The sequence below is a fragment of the Pseudophryne corroboree genome, chromosome 7 (assembly GCF_028390025.1).
Source record: "Pseudophryne corroboree isolate aPseCor3 chromosome 7, aPseCor3.hap2, whole genome shotgun sequence".
NCBI classification, from domain to species: domain Eukaryota; kingdom Metazoa; phylum Chordata; class Amphibia; order Anura; family Myobatrachidae; genus Pseudophryne; species Pseudophryne corroboree.
Genome location: NC_086450.1, coordinates 236300867 through 236325083, shown reverse-complemented (window position 1 = coordinate 236325083; position 24217 = coordinate 236300867). Strand labels below are relative to the sequence as shown.

At 45.4% G+C, this 24217-nt stretch overlaps 1 long non-coding RNA gene across 3 annotated transcripts in view; it reads right to left on the bottom strand.

The window, feature by feature from the left end:
* Window positions 1-24217, bottom strand: part of LOC134945026 (uncharacterized) — a 488035-nt gene that overhangs the window by 414824 nt on the left and 48994 nt on the right. For all 3 annotated transcript variants that reach the window (XR_010182029.1, XR_010182028.1, XR_010182027.1), the window contains exon 6: window positions 19957-20071. This is a non-coding gene — a long non-coding RNA (uncharacterized LOC134945026). The remainder of the gene's footprint in view (window positions 1-19956; window positions 20072-24217) is intronic.

Below are 24217 nucleotides of genomic sequence, written 5' to 3'. Positions count from 1 at the left end.
CGACCTGTTGTTGCTGGAGCTCTTCCCCATCATGGTTGCCTTGGAAGTTTGGGGGGAACGTCTTCGCGATCGCAGTATTCTTTTTCATTGCAATAATTTGGGGGTCGTGCACGCTGTTAACAACCAAAGGGCTAAGTATTGTCATGGCTAGTGCTGACTTGCATGTGCTGTAATATTCTGTTTCGGGCTAAGCACGTCCCCGGGGTTGATAATGGGATCGCCGACGCATTGTCCAGGGAGCAGTGTGATAGGTTCCGTTTATTGGCCCCGGAGGCTGATTCAGTGGGTTTGCTCCGCCCTTCTTATGTTTGGCAGGTCATCGAGGTGGATTGGAAGGGCTAGCTGAGCTATCTTTGGCTCCATCCACTCTCATGGGATACCGTCAGGCCTGGAAGGAATGGGAAGACTTTTCCCGTGACCAAGGGCATAGAGGTAAGAGGGGTCAGAGGTTGTTTCTGGATTTCGTTTGGCAACTCTTTGTAACGGGTAGATCGAGAGCCGTGGTGTCTCGGTACCTCGCTGGGATATTCTTTTTCTCAAAACTAAAGGGTGTTCCGGATTTTACGAAGAGGTTCCTGTTAACGAAGGCTCTTAAAGGTTGGGCGCGCTCTGCGCCGGTGCCCCCTGATCGTAGACGCCCTTTTGATGCGTCCCTGCTTCCTTCCCTCATTGGAGTGGTGGCGGGGGTGGCGGACTCCCGTTTTGAAGCGCTTTTATTTCAATTGGCTTTTTCCATGTCGTTCCATGGAGCATTTAGGGTCTCTGAATTGGTCGCAGCATCTAAAAAGTCGGAAGCCATTATGTGGCGTGCGGATGTTGTCGTGGGTGTGGGGTCCGTGCTGTGCTGGCTGCGCCGCTCCAAAACTGATCAGCTGGGTAAAGGTCATTGGATCACTTTGGCACCATCATGTAATGGGGATTGTTGTCCGGTGGCATTGGCTAATCGGTATGCAGAGGTCAGGCCCTTATTAGAAGGGTCTTGGATTCTGCACTACGATGGGTTGCCATTGACGAAATACCAATTTACTTGGATGATGCGGCGCTGCCTGTCCAGTTTAGGCCTCTCCCCTCAGCACTTTGGTTCGCATTCATTTAGGATTGAGGCCGCCACTTCCGCAGCATCTGCAGGGTGCGCTGTGGCCGAAATTAAGGCTTTGGGCCACTGGAAGTCGGCAGCTTATAAGCGTTTCATTCGGCCCGTTGTTACGTAAGCGAGTTTTTGTTTACTACTAACATCTTGTTCGTTTGACTGTTTATGCGTTTCAGTTCAGTTTGTTCATGCTGTTTTTGTTTGTCTCCCCTGTCCTCCCTACTCGGATGGCTAGCTACTCGCTACTGCTGGCAGTGGGGGTCTGGAGTGCTTTGCGATTTTTTGCCTGAACTGACGAACTGATTTGGCTTTCTTCATTCAATTCGGCTAATTGACATCTAATTCAAAGTTCCTCAGCAGGTTTTTACGTTTCACCTCCAGCCGAGTTATTCTTTGTGATCCCAATCCCCCCCCTCCCCTCAACCCTAACACCCCCCCCACATTCCCCTTTTATTGTTTTGACTGTTCCTTCTGTTTCTTTCTGTTGCTTCGATTGGCCTGAAGCTTGTCCGAGAGGCAATTCATAGTCCTCAATTCAATTTTTCTTTTTGGCAGATCCTCATTCTTGTAGTTGGTTCCTGTTCTGGTCTGGGCTTGATTTTACCTTGCATATTCACATTTGTTTGTCTGTCTTTCCCTTATAGGTTGGCGGGAGGATGAGTTTGGTGTTTGGGTGATTGGTCACTCTTATGTTTTTTGGGCAGCCGAGTTTATGGTTTCGGAGGGGGCTTCTAGCTTTGTCGGGTCGGATGACGTGCAGTGGATAGGAGTGCGGGGTATGCTGTGGCAAGATCTGAAAGCCAAACTTCTGGAGCAAGTTGGCCGGTTTGGGCTGCCCAAACTGTTGGTGATTCACTTAGGTGGGAATGACCTGGGTAAGAGGAAGGCAGTGAATCTTAGATTGGCCATTATTCAAGATTTGCAGGTGATTGCGGGTGCTTGGCCAGGCTGTAGGCTTATCTGGTCTTGTATGGTGCCACGGTTGTGTTGGCGAGGAGTGGCGGATTGTAAGGCAATCGATGTTGCTCGGCGGGAGGTCAATTCTGCGGTTGCTAAGTTTGTGGTGGCTCATGGCGGTGCTGTAGTTTGGCACCAGGGGATCAAGTTCCAGTGCTTTTGCTTGTTTAGACCAGATGGGGTTCACTTGACTAGACAGGGACTGTGTATATTCCTTGAGGATCTGTTTTCGGTGGTGGGTTCTTTTGGTTAGGGGTATGGTGGCGGAGCATAGTTTCTGTTGAGCAGAACTTCGCTGTTGGCGGGAAAGAACGGCAAGTTAACTTTTTGTTGGATTAAAGAAGTTGCTTGGAGGTCGTTTGGTGGTTGGTTTTTAGGTGCGCTCACCTTCGTTGACTGGTATACATCTGCTGGACCACCTTCACAGGGGCAGCCTCATCACCTTCACGGGTGGGTAGTTAAGATGGAGGTTGAGCGGATACCTATTGTGTGTTGGAAGGTTTACTTCAGTTTTTATAGGATAAGTTTTTGTTCATGGGATAGGGTTGTTTTAGCCGTTCTTTCTGGCCACCATACTTTAGATTATTTATTCATCAGTTATTAGTTCATTTAAATTAATATTTAACATTTTTCTGCCAAATTCAAGTCTCTGTGTCTTTATTTATATTTAAGTGTTAAGATGTTATGGTTTAAGGTGACGGACAATCCTCAGACTATAGGATGTTTAGGAGAACGAATTGACAGAATAGGAGAGGAGTGGGTTAAACCTCAGTTAGGCTGGGGGCAGGACCGTAAGGCATTATGGGAGTATTCTAGTTGCCTATGGGAGTGAATGTTGGGGGTGGGCAGAAAGGGTTTTGAGCTTGGTGAAGGGGCTGGATCAGCCTCTTTTGCTTTATTCGTCCCACCCTCCCTCCCTAATGGTGGTAGTTGTTTGTTGCGGTGTTTGCGTTGGCTATTTCGGTGATTCGTGAGGTCAAGTTTTTGTTGTGGCGGGAAAGAACGGCAAATTAACTTTTTGTTGGATTAAAGAAGTTGCTTGGAGGTCGTTTGGTGGTTGGTTTTTAGGTGCGCTCACCATCGTTGACTGGTATACATCTGCTGGACCACCTTCACGGGGGCAGCCTCATCACCTTCATGGGTGGGTAGTCAAGATCACTTGTGGCTGAAATTATTGGTTTGTTTGGGACCCCATAAAACAAGCTAGCAAAGTGACAATGGGCGGTGCACAAACTGGCTCTACATAGGCAAGATGTCATCATCAGCATCCGATTCCTCAACCCCATCAGTGTGTACATCTGCTTCTTGACACAATATTAATTTGTCCCCACTGGAATACACTGTATTAGGTGACTCTTTATTTTGTGGGCGTAATTGTCAGTAAAGGTCTTCCTCATTTGGATGAACATCATCTTTTCCACATTTTGGGGAAGCAACCTCCTATGCCGGTCATTGACAAGGTTCCCGGCTGCGCTGAAAACTCTTTAGAGTACATACTGGAGGGTGTGCAACTGAAGTAAAGCAAAGCCAGTTTGTGCAAGGACCTTCAATTTGCCTTTTTTTCCTGCCAGTATTGACCATATCATATTCAGTGACGGGATGCAGTCAGTTTCCCGCATTTTGGTATCCCGGCAGTCAAATTACTGACACCAGAATCCCGACAATATTCGGAATGCCGTCACCGGCATCCCGAATAGTTAGACATTCAGGTGGCGGAATCCTGACAGCCAGGATGCCGAACGTCCTGACATAGCACCGCTGAAGAGGTAAGCCATGCGGGGGGAGGTTAGGTTTGGGCTGTGGGGGGAGGGGTTTAGAGTCAGGCTGCGCCCCGGGAGGGTTAGGGTTAGGCAGCGGGACGGGAGGGTTAGGTTTAGGCAGTGGGCTGGGAGGGTTAGGTTTAGGCACCTACGGGGGGAAGGTTAGGGTTAGGCAGTAAGGGTGAGGTTAGGGTTAGGCAGCGGGTAGGGTGGGTTAGGGGGGTAGGGGAGAAGGAGTAACACCCCTAACTTACCCCTGTCTGCTTCTTTGCAATCGGGATCCTGACTTCGGTATTTCGCACATAGGGATCCCGCACGCCATCTATCCCTACTGAACACCCAGTGACAGTAGACATGTCAGTAATTGTAGGCAGTTCCTTCAGTCCGGACGAGATGTCAAAAGTTTTTCCTGACTGATCGGTACCACCGCCAGTGGGTCTCTTGGTAAAATTTGGCTTTTTCCTTGCAGGCGCAGTTGCTGGAGAAAATGAAGGAGGAGATATTCCCATGTCACGTTCCGCTTGAGCTGACAATTTTCTCACCAACCGCTCTTTGCATCTCTTTAGATTTGTGTCTGTTGGAAAGAAGGATACAACGTAGGACTTAAACCTAGGATCAAGTATGGTCGCCAAAATATAATGATCTGGTTTTAAGATATTGACGACCCTTGGATCCTGGCAAAGCAAATAAAGGGCTTAATCTACAAGTCCTACATACTTAGCAGAATTGCTCCACTTTAGCTCCTCCTTCACTTTCTCCAGCTGCCTTTGCAAAAATCTGATTAGGGGAATTACCTGACTCAAGCTGGCAGTGTCTGAACTAACTTCATATGTGGCAACTTCGAAGAGTTTGAGAACCTTGCACAACATGGAAATTATTCTTCAATGCGCTTGACTAAGGTGCATTCCAGCTTCTTTCCCTATGTCATAGGTGGATGTGTAGGCTTGAATGGCCTTTTGCTGCTCCTCCAACCGCTGAAGCATTTAAAGGGTAGAAATCAACCTCATTACTACCTCTTGCTTCAGCTGATGGCAGGGCAAATTCAACAGTACTTGCTGATGCTGCAATCTTTGACTTGTCGAAAATGTCCAGAAATTGCCCAGAAAATTTTTTCGGCCCATCGAGAGCATCTCCTGCACACCCCTGTAATTTAAAAAAAAAAATTGTACCACCAAATTAATTTTGTGAGCAAAAGAGGGGATGTGTTCAAATTCACCCAGATGTAATGCTCTCACAGTATTGTTGGCATTGTCAGAAATGACAAATCCCGAGGAGAGTCCAAGCAGGGTAAGCCATTGTGCAATGATTTCCCTGAGTTTTTCTAAGAGGTTGTCAGCGGTATGCCTCTTAGTGAAACCGGTGATACACACAGTAGTCTGCCTCTGAATAAGGTGGCGTTTTTGAGATGCTGCTGCTGTTGGTTCTGCGTAAGGCAATACATCTACCCAGTGGGCTGTCACAGTTATATAGTCTCTAGTTTGCCGTGTTCCACGGATAGTGGGTACAATGGCATTTCTGATGACACTAATAACACTTTTTTAAATGTCCTTATACAGGCTGGGAAGTGGAATCTAGATGGGATATGGTAATAGGGACACAGTACCTCAATCAACTGTCTAAAGTCCACTGCACTTATGGCGGATACTGGACACACGTCTAATACCAGCATAGTTGTTATGGCTTCAGTAATCCGCTGTTCAACTGAGTGACTGCTGTCATACTTGCTCCCACTTGCAGAGGATTGTTTGACAGTCAATTGTTTTGTACTACTACCAGTCTTTCTGAAACCCTTCTGGGATGAGATCAAATCCCAGCTGCAACAGCAGCAGCACTAGCAGTGGTAGGCATAGCACTCAAGGATCCTTTGGAGGAATCCTCCATAGGAGAGGAGTCAATCAAACTGATTAAACTGGATGCCAGACTACTTCTGATCATGATTGAGGAAACAGACGATGAGGATGTTGGTGGTGGAGATGCAGGTGCTTGGATCTAACACAGAGATGGGAGCTAGCTGATGCTGGACTGGTTATGTTTTTTCTTAGCCCAAGTTTCTGATGAATCCGCTGCAAGTGACATAACAGGGAGGAGGTTCCTAGGTGGTTAAGGTTACCTCTATTTACTATGGCTTTACAATAGCTACAGACGGCTTGACAGTTGTTGTCCAGATTTGGGTAGAAATAATTCCACACATAAGAAGTGGATTTTTTTGTCTTTTGGCCAGGCATGACAATGGGCTTTTTCATACCTTGGGCAACAACTGCCTCCACTGGTGCCTAATTTAAACAAACAACATCCTTATCACCAACATCCTCATCATAAACATCTTCATTAGTGCCAGCTACACCAATATCCTCCTCATCCTGGTGTACTTCTACAGTGACATCCTCAATTTCAATGTCAGCATGTTGACTTGTGCTGCTCTTCCCAACACTTGCAGAGGGCAAGTGAATGGTGGAAGGAGCCTCCTCTTCCAGTACAGTATTGGAAACATCAGGCTCACACATGGCACCCGCGGACACATTTGGACTCTCCTCTAGGATTTGTGATATTTCTGAGCACACAGTTGACTCCTGTACCTTAACAAGTTTAATTTTTTTTAATATCTTCTACAGGGAGAAGGGCTTACATCATCATTACGAGGTGCAGAACCACCAGTCATAAACAAAGGCCAAGGCCTTAGCCTTTCCTTGCCACTTCGTGTAGGGAATGGCATATTGCCAATTTTATGTTTCTCTGCAACTAACTTTACTTGTGATTTTTTTTATTTAGCACTGTAAAGTGATATTGCTTCTTTGATTTTACATGCACTGACTTTGATTTTACATGCCCTCTATGCCCTTGGGCATCAGCCTTAGCAGATGACGTTGACAGTCTTGCATTGTCAGGACTAGTGGCAGCAGCTTCAGCACTAGTACCTAATTCATGATCTCGTCTCAATTGTTCATCCTCCATTTCTATCAACAAATGAAAAGTGGGGTACAGCTCACACCACAGTTTGTAGCAAAATTGTATCACCTACAGTGTCACCCAATACGTGTATGTGTCAGAGTTAGTAGTCGAACACTACAGTTGACCTTCACACTGGGGCAGAACCCTTGAATGTATGGACAGATCACTCATTTCAGATACAGCAGACAGAGCACCCCTGGACTGATAACAGCAGAGCAGACAGAGCACCCCAACTGATACAGCCGAGCAGACACAGAGCATTCCTTTCTGATACACCCGCCCCATGCCAAAATAACAGTACTGACAGACACGTTCTTCCAGTACACTCTCCACAGCCGAAGTGAAGATGGCGCCGATCCCCGGGGAACTTTATAGAATCCAAAAATCCTGAGAATCCGACCATGGGAAGATAACGTTCAGCTTCACTTTGGGTTCCGAGTAACTGTAAGGCAGGAAGTCCCGAGCCGGACTCGTATTGCAAAGTTCGGGTGGGTCACCCGCTCATCTCTAAAAATGACCCACCAAAACTTTTCTCATTTGCAGTTTGCATCCTTCTTATAGTGATATGTTATTTGTTCACTACTAGAGGGTAGTCTGGTTCCTTTAGAAAACAGCAGTTTTGGACCTATATCTATATGTTAACTCCCAGAAGGGAGGGGCTATGACAAACCATCCCACCAACTACTGCACTATGCAACAATCTTCTCCACTGATACCACATGATTAGCCTCATCATAACCCCCCCCCCCCCCACACACACACACACACACACACACACACACACACACACACACACACACACATTCCTCATGTAAATTAGGCATAGGTATCCTACTCTTCTGTATATCCCGGAAAAATACCCAAAATATTTAAGTCTACTGGACACCCTGGAAAAGTAGGCTAGTATGGTTTAGATAGACCAGTTTGGTGTCTATTATGGAAAGTAGTGATGTGCAGCGTTTTGGCAAAACCTCACCTAAAAATTTTTGTCGGATTCGGGTGTGTTTTGGATTCGGGTGTTTTTTTCAAAAAACCCTAAAAAACAGCTTAAATCATAGAAATTGGGGGTCATTTTGATCCCATAGTATTATTAACCTCAATAACCATAATTTCCACTCATTTCCAGTCTATTCTGAACACCTCACAATATTATTTTTAGTCCTAAAATTTGCACTGAGGTCGCTGGATGGCTAAGCTAAGCGACACAAGTGGCCGACACAAACACCTGGCCCATCTAGGAGTGGCACTGCAGTGTCAGGCAGGATGGCCCTTCAAAAAAATAGTCCCCAAACAGCACATGATGCAAAGAAAAAAAGAGGCGCACCAAGGTGGCTGTGTGACTAAGCTAAGCGACACAAGTGGCCGACACAAACACCTGGCCCATCTAGGAGTGGCACTGCAGTGTCAGACAGGATGGCCCTTCCAAAAAATTGTCCCCAAACAGCACATGATGCAAAGAAAAAAAGAGGTGCACCAAGGTGGCTGTGTGACTAAGCTAAGCGACACAAGTGGCCGACACAAACACCTGGCCCATCTAGGAGTGGCACTGCAGTGTCAATCAAGACAGGATGGCACTTCCAAAAAACTGTCCCCAAACAGCACATGATGCAAAGAAAAAAAGAGGCGCACCAAGGTGGCTGTGTGACTAAGCTAAGCAACACAAGTGGCCGACACAAACACCTGGCCCATCTAGGAGTGGCACTGCAGTGTCAATCAAGACAGGATGGCCCTTCCAAAAAATTGTCCCCAAACAGCACATGATGCAAAGAAAAAAAGAGGCGCACCAAGGTGGCTGTGTGACTAAGCTAAGCGACACAAGTGGCCGACACAAACACCTGGCCCATCTAGGAGTGGCACTGCAGTGTCAATCAAGACAGGATGGCACTTCCAACAAATTGTCCCCAAACAGCACATGATGCAAAGAAAAATGAAAGAAAAAAGAGGTGCAAGATGGAATTGTCCTTGGGCCCTCCCACCCACCCTTATGTTGTATAAACAGGACATGCACACTTTAACGAACCCATCATTTCAGCGACAGGGTCTGCCACACGACTGTGACTGAAATGACTGGTTAGTTTGGGCCCCCACCAAAAAAGAAGCAATCAATCTCTCCTTGCACAAACTGGCTCTACAGAGGCAAGATGTCCACCTCATCATCATCCTCCGATTCCTCACCCCTTTCACTGTGTACATCCCCCTCCTCACAGATTATTAATTCGTCCCAACTGGAATCCACCATCTCAGGTCCCCATGTACTTTCTGGAGGCAATTGCTGCTGGTGAATGTCTCCACGGAGGAATTGATTATAATTCATTTTGATGAACATCATCTTCTCCACATTTTCTGGAAGTAACCTCGTACGCCGATTGCTGACAAGGTGAGCGGCTGCACTAAACACTCTTTCGGAGTACACACTGGAGGGAGGGCAACTTAGGTAGAATAAAGCCAGTTTGTGCAAGGGCCTCCAAATTGCCTCTTTTTCCTGCCAGTATACGTACGGACTGTCTGACGTGCCTACTTGGATGCGGTCACTCATATAATCCTCCACCATTCTTTCCATGGTGAGAGAATCATATGCAGTGACAGTAGACGACATGTCAGTAATCATTGGCAGGTCCTTCAGTCCGGACCAGATGTCAGCAGTGGCACTCGCTCCAGACTGCCCTGCATCACCGCCAGCGGGTGGGCTAGGAATTCTTAGCCTTTTCCTCGCACCCCCAGTTGCGGGAGAATGTGAAGGAGGAGATGTTGACGGGTCACGTTCTGCTTGACTTGACAATTTTCTCACCAGCAGGTCTTTGAACCTCTGCAGACTTGTGTCTGCCGGAAAGAGAGATACAACGTAGGTTTTAAATCTAGGATCGAGCACGGTGGCCAAAATGTAGTGCTCTGATTTCAACAGATTGACCACCCGTGAATCCTGGTTAAGCGAATTAAGGGCTCCATCCACAAGTCCCACATGCCTAGCGGAATCGCTCTGTTTTAGCTCCTCCTTCAATGTCTCCAGCTTCTTCTGCAAAAGCCTGATGAGGGGAATGACCTGACTCAGGCTGGCAGTGTCTGAACTGACTTCACGTGTGGCAAGTTCAAAGGGTTGCAGAACCTTGCACAACGTTGAAATCATTCTCCACTGCGCTTGAGTCAGGTGCATTCCCCCTCCTTTGCCTATATCGTGGGCAGATGTATAGGCTTGAATGGCCTTTTGCTGCTCCTCCATCCTCTGAAGCATATAGAGGGTTGAATTCCACCTCGTTACCACCTCTTGCTTCAGATGATGGCAGGGCAGGTTCAGGAATGTTTGGTGGTGCTCCAGTCTTCTGTACGCGGTGCCTGAATGCCGACAGTGGCCCGCAATTCTTCGGGCCACCAACAGCATCTCTTGCACGCCCCTGTCGTTTTTTAAATAATTCTGCACCACCAAATTCAATGTATGTGCAAAACATGGGACGTGCTGGAATTTGCCCAGATGTAATGCACGCACAATATTGCTGGCGTTGTCCGATGTCACAAATCCCCAGGAGAGTCCAATTGGGGTAAGCCATTCTGCGATGATCTTCCTCAGTTGCCGTAAGAGGTTGTCAGCTGTGTGCCTATTCTGGAAAGCGGTGATACAAAGCGTAGCCTGCCTAGGAACGAGTTGGCGTTTGCGAGATGCTGCTACTGGTGCCGCCGCTGCTGTTTTTGCTGTGGGAGGCAATACATCTACCCAGTGGGCTGTCACAGTCATATAGTCCTGAGTCTGCCCTGCTCCACTTGTCCACATGTCCGTGGTTAAGTGGACATTGGGTACAACTGCATTTTTTAGGACACTGGTGAGTCTTTTTCTGAGGTCTGTGTACATTTTCGGTATCGCCTGCCTAGAGAAATGGAACCTAGATGGTATTTGGTACCGGGGACACAGTACCTCAATCAAGTCTATAGTTGCCTCTGAATTAACGATGGATACCGGAACCACGTTTCTCACCGCCCAGGCTGCTAAGGCCTGAGTTATCTGCTTTGCAGCAGGATGACTGCTGTGATATTTCATGTTCCTCGCAAAGGACTGTTGGACAGTCAATTGCTTACTGGAAGTAGTACAAGTGGTCTTCCGACTTCCCCTCTGGGATGACGATCGACTCCCAGCAGCAACAACAGCAGCGCCAGCAGCAGTAGGCGTTACACTCAAGGATGCATCGGAGGAATCCCAGGCAGGAGAGGACTCGTCAGACTTGACAGTGACATGGCCTGCAGGACTATTGGCTTTCCTGGGTAGGGAGGAAATTGACACTGAGGGAGTTGGTGGTGTGGTTTGCAGGAGCTTGGTTACAAGAGGAAGGGATTTAGTGGTCAGTGGACTGCTTCCGCTGTCACCCAAAGTTTTTGAACTTGTCACTGACTTATGATGAATGCGCTGCAGGTGACGTATAAGGAAGGATGTTCCGAGGTGGTTAACGTCCTTACCCCTACTTATTACAGCTTGACAAAGGCAACACACGGCTTGACACCTGTTGTCCGCATTTGTGTTGAAATAATTCCACACCGAAGAGCTGATTTTTTTTGTATTTTGACCAGGCATGTCAATGGCCATATTCCTCCCACGGACAACAGGTGTCTCCCCGGGTGCCGGACTTAAACAAACCACCTCACCATCAGAATCCTTCTTGTCAATTTCCTCCCCAGCGCCAGCAACACCCATATCCTCATCCTGGTGTACTTCAACAGTGACATCTTCAATTTGACTATCAGGAACTGGACTGCGGGTGCTCCTTCCAGCACTTGCAGGGGGCGTGCAAATGGTGGAAGGCGCAAGCTCTTCCCGTCCAGTGTTGGGAAGGTCAGGCATCGCAACCGACACAATTGGACTCTCCTTGGGGATTTGTGATTTTGAAGAACGCACAGTTCTTTGCTGTGCTTTTGCCAGCTTAAGTCTTTTCTTTTTTCTAGCGAGAGGATGAGTGCTTCCATCCTCATGTGAAGCTGAACCACTAGCCATGAACATAGGCCAGGGCCTCAGCCGTTCCTTGCCACTCCGTGTCGTAAATGGCATATTGGCAAGTTTACGCTTCTCCTCAGACGCTTTTAATATTGATTTTTGGGTCATTTTACTGAACTTTTGTTTTTTGGATTTTACATGCTCTCTACTATGACATTGGGCATCGGCCTTGGCAGACGACGTTGATGGCATTTCATCGTCTCGGCCATGACTAGTGGCAGCAGCTTCAGCACGAGGTGGAAGTGGATCTTGATCTTTCCCTATTTTAACCTCCACATTTTTGTTCTCCATTTTTTAATGTGTGGAATTATATGCCAGTATCAATAGCAATGGCCTACTACTATATTTACTGCGCAAAACTAAAATGCACCACAGGTATAGAATGTAGATGGATAGTATACTTAATGGATGACGAGTGACGACACAGAGGTAGGTAGTACAGCAGTGGCCTACCGTACTGCTATAAGTATATATATAGTATACTGGTGGACACTGTCAGCAAACTGCAAAACTGTCTAAAATGCACCACAGGTATAGAATGTAGATGGATAGTATACTTAATGGATGACGAGTGACGACACAGAGGTAGGTACAGCAGTGGCCTGCCGTACTGCTATAAGTATATATATAATAAACTGGTGGACACTGTCAGCAAACTGCAAAACTGTCTAAAATGCACCACAGGTATAGAATGTAGATGGATAGTAAACTTAATGGATGACGAGTGACGACACAGAGGTAGGTACAGCAGTGGCCTACCGTACTGCTATAAGTATATATATAATAAACTGGTGGACACTGTCAGCAAACTGCAAAACTGTCTAAAATGCACCACAGGTATAGAATGTAGATGGATAGTATACTTAATGGATGACGAGTGACGACACAGAGGTAGGTAGTACAGCAGTGGCCTACCGTACTGCTATAAGTATATATATATAGTATACTGGTGGACACTGTCAGCAAACTGCAAAACTGTCTAAAATGCACCACAGGTATAGAATGTAGATGGATAGTATACTTAATGGATGACGAGTGACGACACAGAGGTAGGTAGTACAGCAGTGGCCTACCGTACTGCTATAAGTATATATATAGTATACTGGTGGACACTGTCAGCAAACTGCAAAACTGTCTAAAATGCACCACAGGTATAGAATGTAGATGGATAGTATACTTAATGGATGACGAGTGACGACACAGAGGTAGGTAGTACAGCAGTGACCTACCGTACTGCTATAAGTATATATATATATAGTATACTGGTGGACACTGTCAGCAAACTGCAAAACTGTCTAAAATGCACCACAGGTATAGAATGTAGATGGATAGTATACTTAATGGATGACGAGTGACGACACAGAGGTAGGTAGTACAGCAGTGGCCTACCGTACTGCTATAAGTATATATATAGTATACTGGTGGACACTGTCAGCAAACTGCAAAACTGTCTAAAATGCACCACAGGTATAGAATGTAGATGGATAGATAGTATACTTAATGGATGACGAGTGACGACACAGAGGTAGGTACATCAGTGGCCTACCGTACTGCTATAAGTATATATATAATAAACTGGTGGACACTGTCAGTAAACTGCAAAACTGTCTAAAATGCACCACAGGTATAGACTGTAGATGGATAGTATACTTAATGGATGACGAGTGACGACACAGAGGTAGGTACAGCAGGGGCCTACCGTACTGCTATAAGTATATATATAATAAACTGGTGGACACTGTCAGCAAACTGCAAAACTGTCTAAAATGCACCACAGGTATAGAATGTAGATGGATAGTATACTTAATGGATGACGAGTGACGACACAGAGGTAGGTACAGCAGTGGCCTACCGTACTGCTATAAGTATATATATAATAAACTGGTGGACACTGTCAGCAAACTGCAAAACTGTCTAAAATGCACCACAGGTATAGAATGTAGATGGATAGTATACTTAATGGATGACGAGTGACGACACAGAGGTAGGTACAGCAGTGGCCTACCGTACTGCTATAAGTATATATATAGTATACTGGTGGACACTGTCAGCAAACTGCAAAACTGTCTAAAATGCACCACAGGTATAGAATGTAGATGGATAGTATACTTAATGGATGACGAGTAACGACACAGAGGTAGGTACAGCAGTGGCCTACCGTACTGCTATATATAGTATACTGGTGGACACTGTCAGCAAACTGCAAAACTAAAATGCACCACTGGTATAGAATGTAGATGGATAGTATACTTAATGGATGACGACACAGAGGTAGGTACAGCAGTGCACTCTGCACTGTACTCCTCCTATATAATATTAATTATACTGGTGGTCCCCAGTCCCCACAATAAAGCAGCACACTGAGCACAGATATGGAGTGTTTTTCTTCAGGCAGACAACGTATACTGGTGGTCACTGTCAGCAAAACTCTGCACTGTACTCCTGCTATAGCTGCTCCCCAGTCCCCACAATTAAGCAGTGTGAGCACTCAGCACAGATATATTATGCAGCACACTGAGCACAGATATGGTATGGAGCGTTTTTTTCAGGCAGAGAACGGATAAAAACTGGTGGTCACTTATCAGCAAAACTCTGCACTGTACTCCTCCTAACAGCTGCTCCCCAATCCTCCCCACAATTAAGCAAAAGCAATAAACCAATCAACTTCTAGTTCTACAATAAACGGAGAGGACGCCAGCCACGTCCTCTCCCTAACATCTCCAATGCACGAGTGAGAAAATGGCGGCGACGCACGGCTGCTTATATGGAATCCGAATCTCGCGAGAATCCGACAGCGGGATGATGACGTTCGGGCGCGCTTGGGTTAGCCGAGCAAGGCGGGAAGGTTCTAACCTGCCTCGGACCCGTGTAAACAAGGTGAAGTTCGGGGGGGTTCGGTTTCAGAGAAACCGAACCCGCTCAACACTAATGGAAAGCAGCCCACAAACCTGGTAGCTAGTAAACAATACAAAACCAAAATATGGTGGCAGAGGTGTAACTACCATAGATGCATGGAATGCAACTGCCACAGAGCCCTGCATGCCTGAGGGACCTGTCACTCCCCTACATCCAGTCACGCACACTGTAGCACAAAGGATTCTCCACGGCTTTAAATCCCCCCACCCCCCTCCCATTATGTCTTTTAAAGATAATGTAGAAGGTAGCTCTGAAACGCATTCAGGACCGGAAGTATGTGATACCAGAAGTGACATATTGCAACTTCTAACTGCACGAGCAGCACCGGCTGGGGAGAATCACCACAAACAGACAGAGGAGTGACCGGCGCAAGAGGGGAAGGAATGTAGGACAGGGCTAGTGAGACTGGCACTCACCTCCCCGACCGCCAAATAAAGTCACTCAAATAAGATCTGCGGACCCCCACAAGGCACCACCGAACCCATAAACATGTCTTTGAAAAGGGCTTAAACATTTTAAATGTGCTTTAACCATTTTTAATTTTCAGCTTTGCAGTAACCCATTTTACTTTCAGATTTGCACCACAGCATGAAATATATTAATAGTGCCCCAATACCACATCAGTAATGTGGGCATTACTGTGTGGGGCGTAATGTGGTACAATGGATATTACTGTATGGGACAAAATCTGGTGCAATGGGCATTAGTGTGTGGGGCGTAATGTGGTGCAATGGGCATTACTGTGTGGGGCGTAATGTGAAATATATTCGGAATGGAGCACACCAACTTTCATCTTGAGACATACGGTTCGATGAGTAATTATGCTGTCTGGAATTCAACTTTCATCCACTGCTGTAACAGAAACTACTACTTCCAGAGGCACAGTTTGAACTTTAGATTGTATGACAAAGGCTGAGGTGATGAAGTTCTCGGTTGCACCGGAATCTAGGAGAGCAAAAACTTTAACTGTAGAACTCGGAACTTCTAAATGAATAGGCAAAGTTGGCTCTTTCCTGGAATGTGATTCCAAGGTAACTCCTACCTTAACTTCTCTTGAATAAGATAGGAGCGTGAGTTTCCTGGACAGAGTTTGCAATACTTAATGAAATGTTCAGAGGACCCGCAGTACATGCAGAGGTTACCTGTCGATGACTAATTCGTTCCTGCTCCGCGAGGCGAGAGCGCCCAATCTGCATAGGCTCTTCTGTCGTCACAGGAGACTGGGATGATAGCGCGGACTAGATCGCTCGGCCTTGGATTCCTCTAAACATCGCTCTCTGTAGCGTAGATCAAGTTTATTGCAGATGGAAATTAATTAATCCAGCTTAGTTGGCACATCACGAATGTTTAAATGATCCTTGATTCTTTCTGAGAGTCCATTCCAAAATGCCACGACCAGGGCCTCCTCATTCCAGTTTAACTCTGAAGACAATGTGCGAAACTGAATAATATATTGACTAACAGGACGTAAACACTGACGTAGATGGAGAATCTCTAAAGATGCAGAGGTGGTTCTACCTGGTTCATCGAAGATTTTCCAGAAGGATGATATGAACTCTTTATAATTAGAGAGAGTAGGATCTCCCCTCTCCCACAGTGGCGATGCCCACTCCAAGGCCTGACCGGACAGAAGGGCAATAATATATGCGATCAGGCTGATGGAAAACTATCAGACAACGGTTCGAACTGGATCTCACATTGGTTCAGAAATCCTCTGCAAAGCTTTGGGGTCCCGTCAAACTTACGAGACATAGGCACCGTCACTGGAGAAACCGTTGCGGAAGCTGAGATCACCGGAGCTGGAACTTGAACTTGTGGTGTCTTTATAGCCGTATGAAGAGCCTTCATAAGCTCTGCCATAGTTTGCATAAACTGAACTATTTGGGTCTGTATGGACTCCTGATCTTCCAGACGGGAAAGAATGTTTGCAGTAGCACCGCCTCCTGCAAATTGGTCACCTGATGGATCCATGGAGCCAGTGCTTACTGTCAAAGCCGACTGTTTTTGTGAATCCATTAACCCTGGACAAACCAAAGGTGTAGGCGCTGGAGTATGGTGAAAACAGGGAGGACGAAGAAAGTTCAGTTTCATATATTTATTAAAAGACAACGATTCCAATAATGAGTTAAATGACTGTCATTAGTCACTGTATGTAAACTAACATACTGCAAAGCATGGCATAATAATAAGCAGGAACAGTATTAAGGATGCAGTGAAGAAATGTTCATACAACTGAGTTTAAACAGGCTTGAGAATGAATTAAAGAATTGTCCAAATGAAGCAATGATTGGTGCCAAAGTGTTAACTGGATATTGTAGACAAAAATGAATAACTGTAGAGACTGTAGAGACTTGAAGCTTAAAGGTTAAACTGGAAGGCTGTGAAGAATTGTCCTTGATTGAAGCAACAATGAAGATACAATACTGAATGGAATACTTGCAAGTTATGTAGATAATACTTGAAGCACTGTGAAGCTGCAGCAGACTACGATGGTGAAAAATGATTTAAACTGGATGATGAGAGAACGAGAACCAGGATGAAGTAGAATTCCACAGACTGTGTGATTAAAGCAGGCAGTCACAGATCAAACAGGGTAACCTCTCACAGGACTCCAGGAATCCACTTGTTGCCACTTGGAGAGCGATTAACTGACAGCAGGGCAGGGAGCTGGTGGATCTCTTGCGGGGAAGGCTGCAGGCAGACCCCTGGGAGCAGAGGCGATATCAGAACCACTGAAACCACACAGGATATCATGGAGAGAGCACAGAGCTAGGGCATAGAGTAGATACAACAAAGCACTGGCTCATAGTAACATAATCCCAGCCTACTTAAAGGCAGCACAAGTACGGGATTGGCTAACACTTACCCACAGGTGTTTCACAAGTGCTCTCAGGTGCTCATTTGGTCTCCAAAATGGCCGCCTCCTATACTGCAGACACACAGCGGCACCTTCGGCCATTCGGTCACCTGCACTCCTGGCTCCCAGAACCTGCATCACCTCTGCCGCTGACCACGCTGCATCCCCACATGGCCGCACAGCACCGCAAGCAACCGCGCCGGCAACAGACGGACCCCAGAACCCGCAGTGGTGAGTGATCGGTTCGTGACACTCATCCTGGTGTACTTCTACAGTGACATCCTCAATCTCAATATCAGCAACTGGACTGGTGGAGCTCCTCCCAACACTTGCAGGGGGCATGCAAATGGTGGTAGGAGCCTCCTCTTCCCATACAGTGTTGTGGAGGTCAGGCCTAGACATCGCAATCGCGGACAGTGCCAGCACCCCTGTATTTTCACTGCACCCCTGTAATTTTACAGCATACAAGGCCAGTGTACATTTATTTTCACTGCACCCCTGTATTTTTACAGCATACAGGAGCAGTATACTTTTATTTTTAACAACAGCACCCCTGACGTTTTACAGCATACAGGGCCAGTGTACATTTATTTTTACTGCACCATTGACTTTTTACAGCATACAAGACAGGACCAGTGTACATTGATTTTCACTGCACCCTAGAATTATTGCAGCATACAAGACAGGGCCAGTGTATATTGATTTTCATTGCACCCCTGAATTTTTACAGTATACAATACAGGGCCAGTGTACATTGATTTTCACTGCACCCCTGCATTTTTACAGCATACAGGGCCAGTGTACATTTATTTTCACTGCACCCCTGAATTTTTACAGAATACAAGACAGGGCCAGTGTACATTGATTTTCACTGCATCTTATAATTATTACAGCATACAAGACAGGACCAGTGTACATTTATTTTCACTGCACCCCTGAATTTTTAAAGCATACAGGGCCAGTGTACATTTATTTTCACTGCACCCCAGAATTTTGTACAGCATACAAGACAGGGCCAGTGTACATTGATTTTACTGCACCCCTGAATTTTTACAGCATACAGGGCCAGTGTAATATTATTTTAACAGCAGCACCCCTATATTTTTACAGCATACAGGACCAGTGTGCTTTTAATTTTTAACAACTGCACCCCTGAAGTTTTACAGCATACAGGGCCAGTGTGATGTTATTTGAACAGCAGCACCCCTATATTTTTACAGCATACAGGAGCAGTGTGCTTTTAATTTTTAACAATTGCATCCCTGAATTTTTACAGCATACAGGGCCAGTGTACATTTATTTTCACTGCACCCCTGAATTTTTACAGCATACAAGACAGGGCCAGTGTACATTGATTTTCACTGCACCCTAGAATTATTACAGCATATAAGACAGGACCAGTGTACACTTATTTTCACTGCACCCTTGAATTTTTACAGCATACAGGGCCATTGTAATATTATTTTAACGGCAGCACCCCTATTTTTTTTTTACAGCATACAGGACCAGTGTTCCTGTAATTTTTAACAACTGCACCCCTGAATTTTTACAGCATACAGGGCCAGTGTAATGTTATTTTAACAGCAGCACCCCTATATTTTTACAGCATACATGACAACTGTGCCTTTAATTTTTAACAGCTGCACCCCTGAATTTTCACAGCATAGAGGGCCAATGTAATGTTATTTTAACAGCAGCACCCCTATATTTTTACAGCATGCAGGTCCAGTGTGCTTTTAATTCTTAACAACTGCACCCATGAATTTTTACAGCATACAGGGCCAGTGTAATGATATTTTAACAGCAGCACCACTATATTTTACAGCATACAGGAGGAAAGTGCCTCTGTCCCCTGTACAACACACTAACAGCCAGGACAGCAACACCCATTTACAGCTGCAGCATCCGTAACAGCACATGAAACACCACAGTGACTGCAGCAGCACCCCTACAGAGCACACACTAACCCCACCCGACGCCACCACCCACAGAGAGAGGTCTGTCTCCCTCACTCTCCAAGTCTGGAGTGAAAATGGCGGCGACACGTGGCTGTTTATATGGAATCCAAAACCCGCAAGAATCCGACAGCGGGATGATGACGTTTTGCCTCGTTCTAGTTTCCGAGTCTGGCGGGAAGTCGTGAGCCGGACTTGAATACCGGCTTGGAGCGTGAAGTTCGGGGGGGAGAGTGGGGGGGGGGGTCGGTTCTCAGGGAACCAAACCCGCTCATCTCTATTTATAACTTATCTACTTTAGAGATTTCATCTATCACGTACTAAATTCAGTACTGAAAGATACCCCCCTCGTTTTTCACCTCAATAGACCATGGAAGACAGCCAAGACTACCATTAGTCTGTTTTACTAATTTGCAATCCATTACATTATGGAGAATATGGGACTTACACATTTTTGGACTTCAGTAGATTGTGCATTGAGATTTTTAATGTCTACTGACCTTCCATCTTCTTTCTGTCATTTACCAGCTTGTAAATGTGACATCATTATCAATTTGCTTCTCTATTTTTCTTTCATCCCTGAGGCTAGAAGTCACATGATTTGTCCAAGATAAGCTAAAGCAACAAAAAAAGGAAACATTGGGAATGAAAAGACTTTTACTAAATGGGTTTTGTAACTAAAACCTAAACTGTATAATTTATTTAATTAGCATTTGAAATCTTTAGTATAGGAAAAGATTAACCATCAGTGAACATAAAGGGTAGGGTGGCGCTCTCCAGCACGGTGCCTTACAGAGCCCTCTGGCACTGTCGCCTTCTGAACATCTGCCCTTGTAACAGCACCTCACAAAAACAAACATACCAAGCTCTTCATCCCATTTCAGGGAAAACACGAGGATCTCGTGATCCCGCACCCCATCACCTTTCTTTTGCAATTCTAGGGTCACACCCCCTCTTTGACAAGAAAAAAATAAATCTCTGTTAAGCCGAAGGCACCACTTAAATCTCTTCACTTTTTTTTTTTATATTTAAGCTTTTCCCTGGAATTCCATGAAAAGCCTTTATTAAAATGCTAATTCACAAGGATAGAACAAAGCCTTTGTCAACGCGATACCAAGAGTCTTTAAAGAGGAGATTTAAGTACCGGACTCTTGACCACAGTATCTGCAAAGGTTTAGCGGATTCATACTTAATATCTTGGCTTGGTAATGTCCCTTAATCCTGTACTTTTCAATTCAGTTCCACTTGGCTGTTTTTAGGCACAGACGAGAATCGCACCATCTCCGTATTGCAATGAGTAGAAATATTAAGAAATGAAACAAGGGATGAAAATATTACAGATATTTACCTTGTTCCCTAAAAGTGAGTGAGACAAACAGACCCTGAAAATTCATAAGGCATCCGGCCCTCTGCGCGATTTCCCTAACAAAAGATCTGTAATTGGCCTATGCAGCTGTCATCAGCCGACTTATTCTTTATAAGGGGATTTGAGACACAGAAAGTCTGGTCTCGCTTTGCGATCTTTGTAGTGTTTTTGAGTCCTGTATAGGGCCTGGAAAGCTGTTGGATTGCTGATGAATGGGCAGCTGTCTATCACAGTTATTTTATAGCTGACCCTCTGCATCTTTTACATACAGAACACACTGTGCTGTTTAGTGTTTTAACCAAGCTGATAATCATAACAGTAAAATAAAGAAATGTAATTATCTCAATAAAACCATCATAAATAAATGTATTAAATCACTAACTCAGGAACATTGTTATTCTTTTTAATGAAGGGAAATCATTTTCTGTTTATATTTATGTAATTATTTTAATATTCTATACATGTTCATTAAATAATATGAGAATCTGTTTCCCCAGACAGACTACTTTATCTCATGGCATATTTGTATATGAATTTAAAAATTATTCATGGTAAAATCCAATTCATCACCTATATAATAAGTAACACAATGGAAGAGCCACCAATAGTCACCAAAGTGTCATGAAAAATTAATGGGATGAATGCATAAAATTATCATTCAATAGATTTTAAATTAATTGCCCTGGATGCCGCTGTGGATAGGGTGCTGGTGCCGAGGCAGAGTATTTTAGTGCATAGGAGCTCAGCCAGCATTGGTCTATTTTTGTTATACTTCACTAAGCAGCCCCAATCACATATCATCCAAAAGAACGATTTGTACAGTACCCGTACTGAACCAAACTCAGGGCCAGATTAAATGTGGGCCTTAATCCGGCCCTGACCAAACTGACCACTGCATCTATCTTACCATTGCAGATATGTACATTTCTGTGGAGTAATGATGGGCTAGGTGATACTTTCTGTCTGTATGTATTGTATGTAGGGACCTTAAATGGGGGTCCAACACTGACGCCACTGTTGGGAAAGCGCAGCAGAGGTTGTTCTTCCTCAGGCAACTAAGGAAGTTCAACATCCCACAGAAGCTCCTGCTCCTCTTCTACTCCGCGATTGTGGAGTCGGTACTGTGCTCCTCGATACTTGTATGGTACAGCTCCGCCAGCGCGAGGGACAGATGCAGGCTCCAAAAGGTGGTCAGAACCGCAGAGAAGATCATCGGGGCCGACCTTCCCTCAGTCCAGGACCTGTACTTGTCCAGAGCTAAAAAGCGGGCAATGAAGATAGTAAAAGACCAGCTACACCCCGGCCACAGCATGTTTAACTTGCTTCCTTCAGGCAGGCGTTACAGGGCTGTCCCCGCCAGATCCACCAGAAGCCTCAAAAGTTTCTTTCCCCAAGCTGTCCGCCTGCTGAACTCCTGAACATTGACTGACTAGACGTACATGTAACTCACTTGTGTCCCTACGGTATACCTATCTGTGTAACTTTACTTGCCCACACACACACACACACACACACACACACACACACACACACACACACACACACACACACACACACACACACACACACACACACACACACACACACACACACACACACCTGGCCAATAAAGCTGATTCTGATTGTAGGGTAGCATGGACAGTGTAATTGTTAGCATTACGGCCTCACAGCACTGAAGTCGTGGGTTTCATTCCCGCCATGTCCCTAACTGTGTGGAGTCTGTATATTCTCCCTGTGCTTGCATGGATTTCCTCTGGGAACTGCAGTTTCCTCCCACAATCCAAAAATATATTGGTAGGTTAATTGGCTCCTAATGAAAAAAAATTAACCTTAGCGTGAATGAGTATGGTGTACATGTAGTAGGGTATATAGATTAGAGATGTGCGGCGGGCACTTTTAGTGTTTTGTGTTGTGGTTTTGGTTCTAATTCCCCACTCATGTTTTGGTTTTGGGTTGGTTTTGCCAAAACCACCCTTTCATGTTTAGGTTTAGGTTTTAGTTTTGGGTCTGGATGATTTAAAAAAAAAAACATAAAAACAGCTAAAATCACAGAATTTGGGGGTAATTTTGATCCTACAGTATTATTAACCTCAATAACATTAATCTCCACTCATTTCCAGTGAATTTTGACCACATCACACCTCACAATATTGTTCACCAACACAGGCCAAAGCCTGGCTGGCTAAACTAAGCAACAGAGCAGCGGCACAAACACACGGCAGTTATTTTTGTTTAAAAATGTTTTACAAATTAGTACTGTATCAGCAATAACCAATCAAACCAATAGAAAACAATCCAACACAGAAATTTCGTCAGAATCGTGTGTACAATATCATTGCTCTGAAGTAGTTACCAAACAGCAAATACAAAAAAAACCCTAAACCATGTGTAAAATAGCAACAGTGGACATTGATGCCCCCTACACAAGTGCACATGCCCCCAGCACATACCTATCCTCAGTGCCCAGTCTGTACCTCCCTCCTGGGGGCCCAGGGTCACTGATGACTGGCACCCTGTGCCCATGTAAAGCCCCAATCAGCCATTTTGTCGAGCAGCTCCCCAAATTCTCCCTAATCACAAAAAACAGCATTATGTACCTGCGTAGGACAGTGCGGAATACTTTGGGACACACAGTTAAATACTGACCAGGTTACAGTGCTGGTCGGATACAGTGTGGGTCAGACACAGTGCAGGTTACAGTGCAGGTTGGATACAAAGCGGGTCGGGTACAATGCAGGTTACAGTGTGGGTCAGATACAGTGCAGGTGGATACAAGGCACGTCGGATACAGTGTAGATGGAATTCATTGTGGGTTGTATATAGTGCAGATCGCACACAATGCAAGTCGGATACAGTGCAGATCCGAGTGCGGGTTGGATATAGTGCGCATTGGCTACAGCGCAATGTCAGATACAGTGCAAGATACAGTACAGGTCGGACACAGTGTAGGCTACAGTGCAGGTTGGATACAGTGTGTGTTGCATACAGTGAGGGTTGGCTACAGTGCAAGGTCAGATACAGTGCACGTCGGATACAGTGCGAGATAAAGTGCAGGTCAGATACAGTATGGGTCACATACATTGTGAGTTGTATATATTGTGGGTCAGATACAGCATGGGCCGGATATAGTGCAGGTTATAGTGCGGATCAAATACAGTGTGGGTTGGATACAGCGCAGGTTGAATACAGTGTGGGTTGGATACAGCGCAGGTTGAATACAGTGTGGGTTGGATACAGCGCAGGTCAAATACAGTGTTGGTTGGATACAGTGCGGGTCGAATACAATGCAGGTCGGGTGCAGTGTAGGTCAGATACAGCACGGGTCTCAGTGCAGGTCAAATACAATGTGGGTCGGATACAGTGTTGTTCAGATACAGCATGGGTTACAGTGCAGG